This window comes from Camellia sinensis, chromosome 2 (assembly GCF_055761805.1).
Source record: "Camellia sinensis isolate YWXY chromosome 2, ASM5576180v1, whole genome shotgun sequence".
NCBI lineage: Eukaryota > Viridiplantae > Streptophyta > Magnoliopsida > Ericales > Theaceae > Camellia > Camellia sinensis.
The window spans coordinates 76667618-76687004 of NC_138962.1; the positions used below are offsets into that span (position 1 = coordinate 76667618).

At 33.1% G+C, this 19387-nt stretch overlaps 1 long non-coding RNA gene across 3 annotated transcripts; it reads left to right on the plus strand.

Annotated features, from left to right (window-relative positions):
• Positions 1 to 3196: 3196 nt before the first annotated feature.
• LOC114287524 (uncharacterized) lies at positions 3197 to 18272 on the plus strand. Of its 3 annotated transcripts, XR_014361156.1 has the most exons (7): positions 3197 to 3414; positions 4810 to 6231; positions 6371 to 6579; positions 7279 to 7405; positions 15250 to 15418; positions 16253 to 16303; positions 16395 to 18272. It is a non-coding gene; the product is annotated as an uncharacterized LOC114287524 (long non-coding RNA). The 3 variants fall into 3 exon arrangements; XR_014361157.1 differs by lacking the exons at positions 3197 to 3414; positions 4810 to 6231; positions 6371 to 6579; positions 7279 to 7405 and adding an exon at positions 12907 to 13801; XR_014361155.1 differs by lacking the exons at positions 3197 to 3414; positions 4810 to 6231; positions 6371 to 6579; positions 7279 to 7405 and having other exon boundaries at positions 13854 to 15418.
• The last annotated feature ends 1115 nt before the right edge of the window (positions 18273 to 19387 follow it).

Below are 19387 nucleotides of genomic sequence, written 5' to 3' on the forward strand. Positions count from 1 at the left end.
AAGAACACGCGTAGAGGCTCTAAGTTTCCTAAAAATCCTTTCTAGTTCAAGGTCCAAACTCCACAATTCAAGGCGACAAGAACGACGCACGTGCATACACTACTCACTCAAACACACTAAGTTTCGACTCTGTGCACTAAGTATGAAAGCAAAATACCAAAGGGAGAAATACTCACAGCGATTTAACGAAAACGCTTTACTCGTCTTGCGAATGCTTGACGTATAGACGTTGTCTCCAATCTCCAATTGAGCTTTGTCTTTCTTCTTAGCACTTTGGTGCTTTGCTTGCGAGTATTTTCTTCTGTTTTTTTTTTAGCACTTTGGTGCTGCGGTGTTTTTGTTTAAAAACTTGGCTGCACTTCGCTTGCACTCCAGTGATGGTTCCAATTGCAAATACTCTGCACACTTAGCAACACGAAAGCATAAAATCCTAAACTAAAAATTAAAATAAGAATATAACTTTAAATTAATTAATTTCGCCAGAAGTTCTCGGCAACGGCGCCAAAATTTGATGTGTCGTTACACACACAAAAAATAAACACTAAACTATACCAAATTCTTTTAGAATAATGGCAAGTCCAAGTATTGATCCACAGGGACAATTGTGAAATTAGACTAATTTAATCACTAAATCCCTAAATTAATTTTGATTAAAAAGATAAGATTGATTTTATGACTAAACAAGAATTAAATGAAATTGAAGAATTAAATTGACAATTAAAATTAGGGTTTGAGATATTATTTTTTGGAAAAAATCCTAGGGTAAAAAATTCACTACTAACCATATGAATGAAACTTAAAATTGGCCAACAATTGCAATTTGGTTTGAACCACCCAATATTTCATAACTACAAGTTTGAAATATTGATCAAAGAGTTGTCGTATCAACGTACAAACACGAATCATCTCGAGTAGTATGAGGCGTTTGCTCTAAACTATGGTAGCAATACGACCCGTCTCTCGTAGCATGACTCGTCTCGTACTTTGAATACAAACACAAAGAAAACTAATGTATGGAAAGTATTAAACAATCACAGAGAGTAAAATACTTGAAGAGATGAAAGAAACAAATATTAAAAACTTCTAAATCATCCATACATTGATTCAAAACAATTCACAATTAAAGCTCATGAAAAATCCTATTACATGGCTAGGGTTTCATCAAAACCCTAGAAAAAAAGACTAGCCACTCATAGAGGAGTGGGAAGAGGAAGAAGATGAGGAGGAAACCCCCGTGGAAGTGTCCTTCAAGCTTTAGGAGAAAATCACCTCTTTAGAACCCTAGCATCTCTTTCCTTTCAATTAATCTCGAAACCTAAGTTAGCCTATTTTTCTTCCTTTTATTCTCAGCAAAATAGGCTGAAAATTTCACACACACGTCCCTAGGTGGGCCGCTCGAACGCCCATGTGAGCTGCTCGAGTGGTGGTGGCTGCATGTGCGGTAGTCTGGCTGGCTCGGATTTTTTGTTTCTCGCTCGGAGAATATGTTTTCGCGCACTTTTTGATTGAATTTGCGTGTTACCTGCCAAATCTGTACAAATGCACAAAGCACATCATCTCTAGTAAATAAACAATATTGAAAGATTAAAAATGTAACTTCAGTGGTCTCAATATGGTACTTCTCGGCCTACATCAACTATTATAATTAAAAGTGAATGGACTATAGTGAGATTTTGATGAAAATTTGTATCCATAAATTAATCTTTATGAATGTTTTATTTTAAAGTAAACAAAAGTACACATTGAGTCATATTATTATGCAAGAAAATTTTCTATAATTTTTTATTTGTATATCATTATTAATATTATATATATAATTCTATTCAGTTTAGTAGTAGACTAAAAAAGTGCTATCTGGGCTTGTGAGATCCACCATGAGCATGGTTTCAATGATTAGAGCCGTTCATTTTTTAGGATTCCTTGTGTATATCATCCAATACAAAAGAAAAGAAAAAAAAGAAAAAAGGGATTAGATCAAACTGATAATCGTGGCATTTTCATTTTATTGTGGTTGTCTCTAAAAAATGAACGGTAAGTGTAATTTTGAAAATAGATGATTCATTTTTTTAAGACAAATATTATAAAATAAATATACTACATTTATCAGATAGACTTAATTTTTTGTATGAATAATAGACAATTTTTTTAAAAAATAAATAGTTCAAATTATTAAAACAAGACCTACAGTGAACCCAAATGGCACCTATCTAGTCTAGATTTGTATTGAAAAAGGATAAGGCTTCTCTCTAGTCCACTTTGTGGACTAAACGGTCCTATTGGACCCATGGGACCCATCCCATTTTGATAATCTGAACCGTTTAATATGTAGATATCGTCGAGTACTTCATCCTTGCAAAAAAACTCATATTGATCGGATATCAATAGCCCATTGATCGTATCATGTTTTTATCAATAGTAAATATGATTTTAAAAATAAATTGTTTACAAAAATATGTTCTGATCAAATGTCTATCGATATCCAATTAATGTATTTTTTTTAATAAAAATAAAATACTTGACCAACTCTACACATTAAATAATTTGAATTATCAAAATAGAACACGTGCTGCACCCATTAAAAAAAAAATGAACTATTAATAGATCATAATAGTTGACTTAATTCTTATCAAGTCCTATTGAAAATAATAAAAATATCGCTAAAAATAATTTTTTGTGACAATTTTTTGCATATGTCGCTAAAAATTGACAATTAGTAACTTTTTTTGTCATGATTTTTATAAATAGTCGCTAAAACTTATAATTAGTGATACTTTTTTGTGATAAATTTTTCAAATCGTTGAAAATTAAAAATTATTGACTTTTCTTGTGACGATTTTTTAAAATTGTCACTAAAACTTATAATTAGTAACATTTTTTGTGACAATTTTTAAATTGTCATTAAAAATTAACAATTAGTGTAATTTTTTATGAAAAACGTAATTTATTCTTACAAAACTTATTAGATAATAAATCTATCTATTAAAATTTACACCTAAGTCCTCTTTGAAAAAATCCTCTCTGCATAATATATATATATATATATATATAATAAGGGAGAAGAGTTTTTGAATTTGTGTGAACATGTATCAGAGATACATTTCAATTTAACGGCTGAGATGATTCTTAAGCTTATATCGATGGTTCAGATTGGTTCAAATGAATGATGATTGATTCATTCACGCACGTCTGACCACATCCTCCCCACCTTCCCTCTCTCTATCTCTCTCTCTTTCACTCTCTGTTCTTCTTCGACAGAAGCAAAAAACCCCACCTTCTTCGCTACCGACGCTCCTCCTTCGTCACGCTCCTCTTCATCAACCGTTTGATTTCAATTCTCTTCATCGACCCCCACCCTCTTCGCTACCGACGCTCCTCCTCCTCCTCCTCATTCGTTACGCTCCTCTTCATCACAAGGTAAGATTCCCTTACAACCCAAAATGATTTCAGTATAGTTTTGTGGCTTTGATCATATAACAGAGTACTCATTTTGATTTTGATTTTTGTTTTTCTAAACCTTAAATTGATTTGTTAATTAGGGTTTTTTAGGTATTTGGATTGCTCTAAATCAAGTTTGTAAGATTTGGTTTAGTAATATGTGTTTGTTTCCCTCACCAAGTTCGCTCCTCTGTTTGCTCCTCTGTTTGCTCCTCTCCTCTCTCCCTCTCTCTCAAACCCTAGATTTACGCTCAGCCACCAGAAATCATTCTCCGAAAAATACCATTTCAGTTTTGGGTTCAATTCCATTTTGGGTTTCGATTAGTTTGTAATTGTGTTTATGTATAGTTGATGTGTTTCAAATTATGTTGATTTGTTTGTACCCAATTGTGTTTGTTATTGCCAGAAAAAAGATAAATTTTATTGGGTTTTGAGTTTTAAGACTTAATAGGAGTAGTTTTGTTGGTGGGTTGGCTGAGACAATTCTCTTAATAAAATGTCTAAGTGTGTGCAGATTAAGCTCAATTTCTTTGATCCTGCCTGCTGAATGCTCTGCTCAGAGTAATCAGTGCGGTTATTTATTTCAGTATACAGATGGAAGTGGGACGTTTGGTTTTTATGTATCTAATTTTCTGTATTTTGACATAATTATGGGGCCGTCTTTGGTCACTAACTCTTCCGCCCCAATTGTTTTCGGGTAAGCTGTTATGACTTCTGAAGGTTGTCTGTGTCAATGTGGGACATAAAATAACTATTAGATGGAAAGAGTAGATGGCCAAAAGAGTGAAATAAAAAGCCTTCGTGACAGACTAATATGTGGTTTCCATAATTAGTAGCTTTTTTTTTTATTATTTTAGTTTACAGAACAACCATAATCAAATGTGACATTGATTATTTCAACATGATTTCACCAATCTTCTAATTGAAAAAAAAAAAAATCAGTTAACTTAGGGTTCATTTGGGAATTGGCTTTTTTAGTGGCTTTTTGTCTAAAACTTCGTGGCCTTATGTTCTACGACAAAAAATCAGTGGTGTTCATTCTCTTAGTAGATTCTACATTGGTAAATGGAGAAGAGGAAGAGGATTATAAATGGGATGAGGACCAAAATTTCTAATGGTAACTGTAAAAAGAAGGATGAAGGTCAACTGAAGGAGGATTAGAGAAGTAATGATCTTAGTAGAATGTATCTTATATTATATGTTATATATGCAATGGCTTCGCAACATATCAGGATTAAGGAGTTGAGTGTACATTTCAAAACTTCTGTCCTCTTTTTTCTATTGTCGTTGTTTTATCCCCATATCAATGCTCATCTTTAGTTTTGTTGGGTGGATTTTGAACATTTGATTGGCTGTTTTGGAATTTGTGAACAGGTGTAGCACCAATCAGTCTGGGGACTTAATTATGCCAGATAAAGCAATTGATGGGATTTTTGGGTTTGGTCGACAGGGTCTGTCTGTCATATCATAGTTGTCATCCTGAGGGATTACTCCCAAGGTTTTCTCCCACTGCTTGAAAGGAGATGGCAACGGTGGTGGATTATTAGTTCTTGATGAGAGAGAGCCAAAGCCACACCAAATTTGAACAACACAGGCCTGATATCTCTATTCTCTTTCACCATCCTAATTGAAAAACTCTAATCTAGACACATAGATACAGATATATACACATATATGAAGATCATGGGTCCTCTTCTTCATCATCTCCCATCTACACGCCCAAATTCAGAAAAAATCAAACGACCTATTTGAGATAAACAATTTATAAGCAAAACCCAATTCAGATTTTGGCGATTTATGACTCACCATCGGAGATAAAAGATCGTATATGCATTGAGAAATAGAGCAAATGAGTTTGGAGACGATTTGGTGTTATTGTGGGTCTTTTTGCAAACTCAAGTTTTTGTGACTTTCATGAGTTTGAGATTTTGTCTTTCTTTTGAGAGTTTGAGACAGTTGCGTATGAAAACCCATAATTTAATTGAGTAAAGTCTCATGATGACTGGCCATTGATTTTTTGTCTTTAGTCATGTTGAATGTAATAAGCACATCTATATAATAAGGGAAGATGGTTTTTGAAAATCTATACAAATGTCTGAGAGATACATTTAATTTGGACGGCTGAGATGTCTAAAATGTTTAGATCAATGGTTTAGATCAATGGGTGGTTCCCGCCCAACACATTTCATTTGATTTGCCTATATCTACCCTCTATCTCCCTCATACCCTCTGTCTACCATCTGTCTTCCCATACCCTCTACCTTCCCTCTCTATCTCCCTCTCTGTCTCCCTCTCTGTCTACGGTCTGTCTCCCTATTCCTACTCTGCACTGACTCTCCCCTCAGTATCTACCTTCCCTCTCTATCTCCCTTTCTTTCTCTGTTTTTGGGTTTATCTTATTGTATTGGGTTTGGATTTTGAGTTATACGGGTGATATTGAGCCAACTGGTATATACGGGTGAGTTATAGATATATGGAAAAGAAATTCTGCACAGACTTTAACCAATTCTACAGGTCAGCATTGGTGATTTGTCTGCTCTGCCCATTTTGAGTTTAAATTCATTGAAGTTGATGTTGATTACCTTATGGGAAAGCACTTATTCCCTTTTTGTATTTAATGTATTTGCTTTGTTTAAACCTGATGATACTTCTTCTCTTTGCTGGACTTCTGCATTTGTAAACCATTATAGCCCTTATTGACCTGGTAGTAATTGATTTACAGGTTTGCCACTCTCAAGGAGCCAATCAGATTCAGCAAGGACGAGTCCTATTGGTGATCCAATAGAGGACAAAGTGGTACAAATTAAGTTTGTTACTAAGTCGTTGTAATGATGGTCCACAGCTGACTAAAATCTATGCAGGATGTCTATTCAGTACTGAGATCTGTACTACGATATTATTACATTACTCTGATCTATTTTATGTTTGTGGATAGCATGCAGATAGTGTCTGAGCTGAGAAATGCTTCAAATAGAAGATCAAATGGAACACCCATAGACCAGGAAATGTCAAAAGAAGTGGAGTCCAAGCATGATCCTCCCAGTGTGGTCGCCAAGTTGATGGGGCTTGATACCCTTCCACGGCAACAGTCTGATTCTACTGCGCAAAGAAGTCATTCAAGAAACTATGCACGAAGTCATTCAGGTATTCCTTTGGCTTATTGGCAACAAGAATATGGATTAGACATGCAAATGCAATGTGAGATCCATCAGTGTCCAGCGCATAATGAGTATAAGGATGTTTATGAAATATGACAGCAATCACAGAAAGGAAGTTATGTAAGAGATAAATCACTACAGAAAGGAAGGTATAATGAGGATACAAATGAGAAAAAGATGGCTTTAGTTCGTCAGAAGTTCATCGAAGCAAAACGTCTAGCCACAGATGAAAAACTTCGCCAATCCAAACAATTCCAAGATGTGTTGGAAGTTTTAAGTTCTAACAAAGATTTATTCGTTAAGTTTCTGCAAGAACCAAATTCCCTGTTCTCTCAGCATCTGTATGATTTGCAGCATGTTTCCCCACCTCCCGAGACTAAGCGCATCACTGTTCTTAGACCTTCAAATCATATATATATTTAGTTATAGGGATTATATCAGACAAATCTATAGTATTTATATCAGACAAATTTTGCACAGACCAATATATGGAAAAGTATTTTTAACTGCTGGGTTCAATAGAGTTATTAAAAACATGACTTTAACTAATTCAGTATTATTATTTAGTGTTGAAAACATGACTTCAGTATTCTCTCATTTTTATTTTAATTGAAAACATGACTTTGGTATTCTCTCATTGATTCGGGTAATTGTTCTTCTTCTTGAATTTTTTTTTTCCTCTCAGCTTTTGCCTACATCAGAGCTTCTGTGGATCACTTTGACCACTCTCACCGTTGTTCACTCCGGCTGTGACATCACTTTGGCTGCTCGGCTATTCACTTCGGCTACTCGACATCCTGCTCGGCTGCTCGGTTAGTTTATTACTTTGGTTCTTATTTTTTTTTTTTGCTCAATGTTTTTTTCTGCTCAGCTGCTCAATGCTTTGGTAACGTTTGGTTGCTCAACATCACTCTTTTTCCTCTCTCAGCTTTTGTTATTTCTTTTGTTATTGCTTTGCTTTGATATTGAGCCAACTGATATATATGGGTGAATTTTGTTCTTTTGTTATTGAGCCAACTGCTCTGTTTTGTTAAAGAAAATAGTTGCTTTGTTAAAGAAAATAGTTGCTTTGTTAACAAAGTGACTATACCATGGTTGCTATGGTTTAGACTATATCATGGCTGCTTTGTTAAAAAAAATAATTGTTTTGTCAAAGAAAAAATAATTGATATTGAGCCAACTGCTTTGTTTTTTATCTTTTTTGTTGCTCTGTTAAAGAAATAACAAAAGAAAAAAACTGTTTTTTTCTTTTGTTAAAGAGTAGTTGCAAAGGCTATGTTTTTTATCACCAAAATCAGTTGGCTCTGTTTTTTATCACCAAAATCACCAAAAATTCTACTCAATGTTTTTATTATTGTTTTTTATTCTGTTTTTTATCACCAAAATCACCAAAAATTCTACTCAAAAATTCTGCTCATTGTTTTTTATTCTGTAATTAAAAATCCTGTTTTTTATTACTGTCAACTGTTTAAATTAGTGATGAGAGACAAAAATTCTGCTCAATGTGTTTACTGTTATGAGAGACAATTTTTATGTTTTTCCAAAAATTCTGCTCAATATGTTTTTCCAATAATATATATGGATGTGAGCATGAATTTAGATGTTATGAGAGACAATTTTTATCATTAGATGAATATTCAATTAAGTGAATTTTTATCATTTCATGCTCACATTCAATTTTTATCATTTCATGAATTTTTATCATTAATTGAATAGTTGGTCCAGATGATGATATGTGAGCATGCATATATATTATGAGAGACAAAAATTCTGCTCAATGTGTTTACTGTCAAGATATTTGTCTGGGTATATAATTTATTTGGTGTCTGACATACACCAAAACAATATATAATCTTTATTTGGCTCAAACTCAACATCACACTAGCCACTCCTGAACTAGATGAATCTCTCACTATCTCAAATGTTGCTTGAGGAAACCTGCCATCTTCGCCTACCAGGGTCAATTATAGTCCCTCTTTTGCCTTCTCTTTGTGGCAACAACCCCCATGATATAGTCACTTCGGCTGCTCTGTTTCTTATCACCAAAATCAGTTATTGCTTTGCTATGTTTTTTACCAATTTTTGTCTCTCCTCCTTTCTCTCAGTGTGTTGGGCCCATGCTATAGATTTTTTGAATTCTTGCTATCGGATATTAACTGCATTTTCAGTGTGTTGGGTTTGTGCTTATGGTTATTTACTTCCAATATTTTGCCATTAATTTGGTTTTTTCAGAGTCATAGCAACTCCCTTTTTTCAGAGTCATGTTAATAATTTTTAAGTGGGTGTGAAGTCTAGGTCCATGCAGTGTTGTTAGTGAGTTGCTATAGTAAGAAAAAGAAAATTGTTTTCTCCATTTTAGCTCCAAAAACTCACAAACATTATATAGTTCTTTGCCTCTATAATTGATTATTCTTTTTAGGGGTCCAGATGATGATATGGACAAAATTTTTTAATTAATTTCAAACTCCAAATCCAATATCTTAAGTAATAGATTCTAATAAATTTGTAAGCTTTTTAAGTGTACACATATAAATATATAGAAATTCCTATTTATTAGGTTAATAACATCTAAATTATTAGAAATAACATCTAAATTTCCTCTCACATCTAAATCAGAAATTTTTATCACCAATGTTCCTATTTATTATGTTAACAACTCCCTTTTTTGTGTTTATGTGTTTATAATTTATTATGTTTTCGTATAATTTATTATGTGTTCGTATTTTGGTTTGTTTGTTTGTTTGTACTATCACAAATGTTCGCAATTTTTTAGACTTAATAAGCTTTTGTTTGTTTGTTTGTTTGTGTAGAAATTCAGTATTTAAAATTTTGATTTTTCTATGTTTGTTATTTAAAATGAAATTCAGTGCTCTTAAAAAAATAATATAAAATGAGTGTCTTGGATTTTTTTGTCTTATCAACTTCAATTGTTTAGACTGACTTTTTCAAGTCCTCTGTCAACTGAATATGCTTCATTTTAGTAGTCATCTTGGGCATGTAATTGATCATATATATGTATATGCATATCTTAGCTTGGTGGTGGGTTGCTAGGTTAAGAGGCTTTTTTTCCATAATTTTAGCTTGCTAGATTTGTATCAAGGTTCTGCCTCAAGGTTGAGGCCTCACCCGTTGGTCATGTAATGAAATCTCAATGGATAAGCATTCTATTTCACATTTAATTAACTACACTTTCACAAATCATGCCTCTCTTTCTAGATAGCACACCACCAAGTTCCACATGGATTGGATTCTGAATTTCAGACATCACCTGGCAAGATATATAGATCAATTTCCATCACACATGGACATGTGCATGAACACTTCAAAAATGCCACAAATATACCAGAGATTCCATGTGATAGTTATCCCCACATAGAAAACAGAACTGACGCCATTATTAAATGTGCGGTTGGACTTTGACAGATTAATACTGTGAATGATTCCATTTTTCCTACAAAATTATTAAAATTATAAGTTCATTTTTTCATATTATGAAAGTCTTAATATATGTACAAAATAATACCTATTTGTATCAATAGATGCATGTTAAACAAATTATGTGTGTGTAGTTCAAAGTAACATTCTAATAAATGACATATCTTCAGGGAATGAAACTCTTTAACCGATCAATTTCATTAGTAAATACCAATCCCATTAGGCATAAGCTAAGTCATAATCAAGAGACAAAAGCAATTGGCTGATGACTCCATAATGTTTTCCTTTCTATGATCACACTCCACCTCCAGATGGTATTTTTATATTTTGGACCCAAAACTACCAGTTCTTTAATATAAATTTAGCTCATGATAGTATCCAATGCTAAAATGGAGGGGAAAAAAAACATCCACTCAAAACCATCCTAGGTCTCATAGCTAGCTATATTCAAGGAGATGCTTGAAATACAAGTAGCCAAAATTGGAAAGAATAAGCTTTCTTGATCAGCTTTATATGTTCAGTGCACGTAGAATTGGAACAACAAAAGACTCCAAATAAGCAATTAGAACCTGTTGTGTGCTCATTGTAATAGTGTTGACTAAAATTTGTGACAATTTACACATAAATCTTTGCAATCTGTGTGCTAAGTCTGAAGAAGCTCATTGGTACTTGGTAGGTCTTATTTTATATTTTTCAAATATGAAATCTTTCTCTCACATATAGTAATTTTGGAGAGTAAAATTGATTATACAAATAAGAAAATTGCAAAGGTCTTTAGTGCTCCTCTCTCTATTTGATTTTACACATAGATCTTTGCAATCTGTGTGCTGAGTCTTAAGAAGCTCATGGGTATTTGGTAGGTCTTATTTTAAATTTTTTAATATGAAATCTCTCTCTCACATATAGTAATTTTGGGGAGTAAAATTGATTATACAAATAAGAAAAATGGCTAAATCTTTAGTGCTCCTCTCTCTATTTGATTTTTTTTTTTAATCAGCTGTTGTTCATAGAAAATTGGCTAAACCATTAAAGGTATCCTACTTCTTTAATATGTTGCTTGGCTTCCATTGGGAATTAAATTGTTCAATTTGCTTTTAGTTTACGATTTTTTTTTTAATTTAATATTATCATTTGTAAATGTTTTGCAATAATAGATTAATCTACAATAATAGATAGATATATAATACTTGATCTTAAAATGTAATTTATCCAGTTTAATGTAATTTATCATCTGGATTAAAATTTTTGATATGCCTTTTATATTTTTTATATGCCTTCCATTGGGAATTAAATTGTTCAATTTACTTTTAGATATACAATTTTTTTTTTATTGCCTTTTATATTTTTGATATGCAATATAACTTTAAATCTTATATGTTTGTTTTTTAATTTGCATTAAGATTAGGAGGAGTTATTTTATTTGAGTTTTGTAGAGCGTGTAATACAAGCAAAATTGTTATAAGTTCTTTAAGAATAAAAATATTTCAATATATTTTTTCAGTATCTTTATAAAAAAATGACACAAACTTTATAAATTTCAACATAATACGTATAAATTATAACTGCATTTTAATCTTAAAATTATTTACACCGTGTCTTTAGGCACGAACCTACGCTAGGTTTGCTTTTATGGATCCAAACATCGTCTATAGCCCCCTTGACCGACCGCATATGCCCATTTAGAGAAAACTCGACTTTTTTTTATTGACTTTTTTTGACTATCTGTTCAAATTTTTTGACTTCTTGAGATGGCTGAGATACCTAATCAACATCTAACTGCTGAGATTAAATGATGGTTCCCGCCCAACTGATTTCAAATTTTAAACTCCCTCTCTGTACCCATTTCTCTCTCACCTTTTGCCTCTCATTTCTCTTTATCCTCATTTCTCTCTCTGCCTTCATTAGAGCTCAGAGATACATTTCAATTTAAATTTGTGTGAACCATCATTAAATCTCCACCTCTAGATGGTATTTTTGTATTTTGAACCCAAAACTACTAGTTCTTTAATATAAATTTAGCTCATGATAGTATCCAATGCTAAAATGGAGGGGAAAAAAAAACATCCACTCAAAACCATCCTAGGTCTCATAGCTCACTCCGACTGTCGTTTAATCCGACAGCAGCTCTGTTGCAACATCACTCCAACCACTTCGGCAGCTCAGCAGCTCAGGTTGCAACATCACTCAAGTGGATTTGGTGTTATTTTTGTTTGCGCTTTGATAATTACTCAGCTGGGCTTGATGATTTGGTTTTATCATATATTTTGTGGCTTTGATTATATATGTTGTGTAGTTATTTGGGAGAGATACCAAACTAAAGAGTAACAGACTAGCACAGGTCAAATCTATATATATAAATTGTTTTGATATATTATTTTTTTTTTCAGTAGGAATGCAAAAAAATATGTGGAAGACAGAGCTCGCAAAGGACTGAGTGGCCATTTCTTTCCACCGACAAATTGTTTTGGCTGTTAATGGTATTTATTTATTATTTATTTTTAAGTATCAAAATACATCTCAGATTGTTTATTTTAAATTTTTTTTAAAAATTTTTTGTATAAATTCTGTAATTATTTAAGAAAAAAACAAAGCAAAAATTTGATGGCACATCTCATCTGCTTTGACCGTACATGTTTTATGAATATTTTATTTACTATTAACTATTTCAAATAGTATCTACATAATAAGGCAAGAGGTTTTTTGAAAATGTGTTAAAATGTATGAGAGATACATTTTGAATCATGGGTTTAGATCCATTCTAATAAATATCAATGGTTGAGACGTGTTTGATTCTCGCCCAAATGCTCTCTTCTCTCTCTCCCCCACGTTTGCCTAAACATATCTCTTCAACTCCCTCTCTATACGTTTCTCTCTCACGTTCTCTCTTCAAAATCAAAAAAAAAACCTGATCTCCTGTTGTTACCTTTACCCTTCTTCATCCTTCACCAAACACCACCACCGATCCGCTGCCGCCGCTCACCACCACCGCCGCTGCTCATCATCATCGTCGCCATTGATCCAACTCCGTGACTATCCTACATTCCCTCTCTATCTCTCTCCCACTCTCTGTTCTTCTGCTTTAACAGAACGATCTCACCCACCCTCTTCCTCCTCAACGAAAGACGAAAGAGAGAGCAGCAGCAGCAGAGTCCCAAGTGGCCGATGAAAGTTGAATCGGAAGCTAATCCGATGGCCACACCATCTGAGAAAAGTCTGGTCCCAATCCCAGACGAGAAGCTCTCTCTCTCCAAAACCCTTGCCATACCCGAAAGTAAAACACCTCTCTCTCTCTCTCTTTTTCTCTATCATATTATATAAAACAGTGGAGTCAATCTGAAGGAGGAGCAATCTTGCCCACTAACTGTTCGATAAAAATGATGTGAGACAAAGGTGCTAAATTTAGACTTCATTAATGCTCCAATCGATTTGTACTACAAACCCAGGTTAGTACTACACAGGAATAGTACACATTAACCCTTATTTCCATGTTGGTAAGGTTTTCTTGATTCAACACCTATAAATATGGTAATTTGGTGATTTGTTTGAAATACCCAATTGAGGGTTTATTGGGTTTTGTGAGCAAATGCAGAGGAAGTCAATAACCAATCTGGTGATTTGGCTGATTTGTGGAGTTTTGGGGGTCGGCATTTCTGGGTTTTGGCAAAGATTTATTTGTTGATACATACATTTGAAGAATTCAGACTTCAATTTTGAGACTTTGTGAGCTTTTCATACTCTCAGACCTTCCTATGCTAAGGAAATGAACTATCCAGGTGAGATCACTCATGTTTACTAGCTTGCTTCCTTTTAAAGTTTTTAATTTTTATTTTAGTCAATTGGGAGGAGAATATTTACAAAATATATTAGAAAATTACATTAAATAGAATAAGTAATTACGTAAGAAAGTCCAATTATATATACCTGCAACGAAAATGCTAATATGCACACTCCTATCATAAGAAATTTATGAATTTTTTTGGGTAAAAGTTATGAATGGGGAATTTATGGTGTGCACCTAAAGTGAAAGTTCTAAACCATTGTGATTATGTTGATTAGTTATGAACGATGTGGTGAAAATGTTACGAACCATTTGTAGTGACAAATCATTTTGGTGAGAAAGTTACATGTTAAGGTATTTGTTACGGAATATTGTGGTTATGTTAAGTTTGTTGTGGTAATACAGTATGCCATTTTTAGAATATGAACCACAACTCCCTACCCGCAAACTCAACATCACAACCACTATATTAATATATGAAATTGTGGTTATGTTAAGTTTGTTGTGGTAATACAGTATGCCATTTTTAGAATATGCACCACAACTCCCTACCCACAAACTCAACATCACAGCCACTATATTAATATATGAAAGAGTTTAAAGGGAAAAAATAACATCTAAAGAAAAACCTAATATGAAATAAATAATTAGTCTCTACTTTGACTAGAAATTGACACTAACCTCTCTTAATATATGAAAAGAGTCCATAAAGGGAAGAATAACAACTAAAGAAAAAGCTAATATGAAAGAAATAATCAGTCTTTACTTTCACAAGAATTGACCTTGACCTCTCAATTAAGGTAAGTGACCCTAGCCTATTAAGCACGGACACGGATACAGACACTGGCATGGAACACGATGATTTTAAAAAAATGGGGACATGGACATGGCAGGGGGCATGGCAAATTTTTTTTATATTTATTTATATATATATTTATTTACGATTGAGATTAATTTTATGTTACCAAACACCAAAATTCATAAAAACTACCATTAATTCAATATATATACATGTCTATATAATAAGAGTTGTTTTGGGAGTTGTTTAATGGAGTTGTTTTCAATTTTTGCTGATGTTGTGTGCTGTTTTGCTGGGGCTTTTGCTCTGGTTTTTGGTTTTTTTTTTTGCTCTGTTCTGTTTGATTATGCTGCTGCTGGTTTTATGAAAAAGCTGCATGTTCAACTTTCAATTGGCCATTGATGGTTTAATTTAATTATGGCTATAGTCTTAAATGTTTCAGATGTTACAGCTTTTTGTTAAAGAATCTCTAGTATGGTTTAGATGGTCCAAATTGGCAAGAAATTATGTGTCTTTTTATCTAACACTGAACACGCAATGAGACGAGCTTAATTTACAAATACACTAGAACTGATGACATTGTGTGCAGCTAAGATTGCTTGATTGAGATGTGCAATTTGAACATGGGTTCTATTCTATTGCAGGTGCTTATCTTGCAAGATAGTGTAGAAGAGAAGGATGATGAGATCACAAGGTTGAAGCAGGAGTTGCAGCAGAGGAGCATAGTGGAAGAGGAGAAGACTGAGGTAGCTTCTGATAAGAAAGATGGTGACATCGACGGAGGGATGCTATGTCCTGAAGCAGAAACAGAGAGTTAGTAAACTTACTTATCCGAAAGGACTTCACCCCCTCCCCCCGATGCTCTCGCTGTCTGTATATTGTACATTAATTTTGGTTTTTTATTTTTCTTGACTTAAATTTTCTATATCTATTAATAGGCCAATAATTTTTGAGACTTAGGAATAAATTTCCAAAGCTGTTGTAACATGATGCATAGGCATGATTTTTGAATGAGACTGCCCCTTTCCCAACCCTCCCATTAAATGGTTGATTATGGAGGCTGCAAAATGGGAATTGGGAAGTTCAGGACAACACTAGGGATGACATTCTTCCTCTCACTAACCTGCTGGACCGCATTCCATTTTTTTTAGTGTGCATACGGGGATTGTGTTCATTATCAATTTAGGGTTTAGAGAATATGTGCTAGAATGAAACCTATACTTTGTTATCATATTGATGGGTAGGCAACCATAAATGTTTTCAAATTTTTGGAATTGGTTTTTGCAGGATCTGAAAATGATGGATGTTTTTGAACTTTTCATTGTTTTTGTTTTTGAAAACAAAGAAAATGAAAATACAACCAAACAGGTTACTACAGTTCTCTTACAAGTTTATTGTGCATTTAAAAGTTATAGGATGTCCATTCAATAATTTTACTCTTTCTCAATATATTGTAGGGGACGAAAGAGTTGAATCCTAAGTTATTCTTTGTTTAGGCAGGCTGAATTAGATAGGATTAACATTCTTAAATTTATTAGCTTTAGAATTATCAATGCCTTTAGGATTTTAGGATCGCTTTTTTATTCTGGAAAAGTTTCTATTTGTTCTTATTTTCTTTTCTCTCATTCATTCTCATCTCTTATTCAGGAAATTGCCAGACAATTATGTGTGGAACATCAATTGTTGTTCTCAAAAATGGTAACATGCCTAATCCATTTAAGATCACATGATGCATTTGGAACATAATTGATCCATTATTTTTTTTATTATCTTGACTTGATTTTCGCAGGCATCATTTGATGATAACACCCAGTTCATGATAGCAATGTTAAGGTGAGTGTAGAAAATGTTGTTAATGTAGTCTTCTGACCTTGACTAATCGACAGTTGGGTTTTTTTGAGCTGTCCATTTCATTCTGTTCTGTGCCTCCAACGAAGTTGTTTTCAGTGATCAAGATGGTATTACCATTGTTCTCTTTGTTCTTTCCTTTTTTATTGCATTAGTACCTATTTGAACTAAAGCCTCTCTAATTTCTGTGGTCTTGCCTCTTATTAGTTCTATCCTTATATGGGTTTAACTCCATTTTTACTATCATCAATCCTCTTTGTTACATTTGACATGTTTTAACAGATAGTAGCAATAATTCACCATTCAAATCAATCAAAATGGCACAGACCTTTTACTTCATTAAATCTTTCCCTACGGTTGCACTTTGCAATTATTGGATCTATTGCATCAATTAATTACTAGAAAGGAACAATGAATTCAGAAAGCTGGCAGCACTCTGTGAAATGATTTTGTGAATCACATAAGACTTGGTTGTAACCTTAAACTCTTGAGGGAAAGGAAGACAATGGACTATGTGAAGCTAATGCATAAGAGTTATAACATGAATGACATCTTGCCAGATAGCAATGTACAGTACCCCTTGGAAGTTTGTGTTTTAGTTTTTGGGCACAAGCCAATGCTACTTACTTTAGTATGCACATTTGTGATATTGCTTATCTGCTTCTGCAATATTTCTCAGACTCTTCTCTATGAAATTCAAATAAAAGTGTTGTAGGATTACTTTTTTATTCTGGAAAAGTTTCTATTTGTTCTTATTTTCTTTTCTCTCATTCATTCTTATCTATTATTCAAGAAATTACCAGACAATTATGTGTGGAACATCAATTGTTGTTCTCAAAAATGGTAACATGCCTAATCCATTTAAGATCACATGATGCATTTGGAACATAATTGATCCAGTATTTTTTTTTATTATCTTGACTTGATTTTTGCAGGCATCATTTGATGATAACACCCAGTTCATGATAGCAATGTTAAGGTGAGTGTAGAAAATGTTGTTAATGTAATCTTCAGACCTTGACTAATTCAATTCGGGTTGTTTTATGATTTTAATCAGCCTCTTATTAGTTCTATCCTTATATGGGTTTAACTCCATTTTTTTTAAACCTATTTGTCCAAATTATTTTAACATATCTTCTCATATTCTTAACCTATGTGTCCACTTATTTTAATTAATAAATTTTTACTTATATGTTTAAATTATTTTAACTTATTTGTTTTCAAAATTGAAAAATATGCACATCAATTTGGACAGATAGAGATACCTGAAACTTAAAAAAAAAACCATTTGTGGGATTACATCTTTAACATGTCATAACTTTACACTTGGTAATCGATTTTAGACAAATTTTGTTTTTTTTTGTTTTGTTGTTTTTGTTTTTAGATTTATGCATATGGAACTGCTGAAAGTGATTTTTGAGTATGTTTTGTTGTTTTACGTTGTTTATATAGTGTGGAATAAGTCTTATATTAAATTATTAGAATGTTATATAGTAATATTAATTTTAGAGAAATTGTTTATTTTTTACTATTGTATCAATAAAAGTTAATTTTACGTTATTTACAATTTATTGCTGCTTCTCTGTTAGATTTGTGATTTTAATTTGTTTAGTTAAACAATATTGGTAAGGGTAAGTTGTGGTGAGTTCCATTTATTTAGGATTTATTTATTTACACCGTGCCTTCAGGCACGGGCATACGCTAGTATTTATATATTTTGGATGAAGTTAAGCCCGAGCAGTATGCAAAGAGGAAAAATTATTAGTCTACTCAGGTCGTTTGTTTTGGGTTAAATAGATGGGAGAGGGTTATGATAGAGATAAAGTTATTTAGTGTTGTGTTTGTTTGTAGAGTTAGGGAGGAGATTATGATGGAGGAGGTGATATAGATGGAGGTTAGAAGGGGGATTGGGATGGAGAAGGTGGAGATGGAGATGGTATTAAAAAAATAATGAGGGGATTAGAAATTTTTTCATTTTTTTTTATTTTTTATATATTGAGAATTTTTTTTAAAATATTAATGTTTAATTTTTATATTTTTTTATTTGTTTTATTATTTTATATAAAAATAACTTAACGATTTCTACACTAACAACTATCATCAAAACAAACACAATTTTACTTAATTCCCTCATTATTAATTCCCTCACTATCAATCCCCTTCATTCTACCTCTGAAAACAAACGAAACTTCTAAAAATTACGTGATTATATTTCTGATCAATCACAAACTTTGATGACCTTTTATATTTCTCAATTATTCAACATAAAATCGTAAATTTTATTACAACCATGCTAAATACCCCCACTGGGGGTCGACCCCCAGTGAGGTGGCGGGCCATGATTCACTGAAAATTAAAAAAAAAAAAAAAAACAGTTTTTTTTTTTGGCCAATGGGAAGGCAACACACACGACCCCCAGTGACCCCCACTTGGGGTCTGAGGCATTTTTGATTTTATTATTTTTACTAATCAAAATATACGTGGGGGATTGGGTACCGGTGTCTTAAAATCAACAACAATGATTCATCCCATTAAAAATATCACCACTAATAGTACTAATGCATTAAAAAAGTAAAAAAAAATACAACTCCAAAATTAAAATATCACATCATTAATGATGAGACCCACTGCCACTTAATTAGTGCTCCTAATTAGTAGGAGCACTAATTAGTGCTCCAAGCATTTTTCTAAAATCAATAACTCCTCTACATAGAGATGGACCAGTGTCAGAATCAAATGGGGTCCACGTGCAGAGAGTCCACCAGTGCTTCTACTACTTTCCTTGATGCTTACGTTCCTTGAAAGTACTTTTTCATTTCAATTTCCACACGCTGCAAGGCTTCTCTGCATTGCTGCTTATGAAGAAGTTATTTGGTGCACCATGGGACGGGGCTAGGTTGTGTGCATCGAAATCAAATCTGATTGGTGAATGAG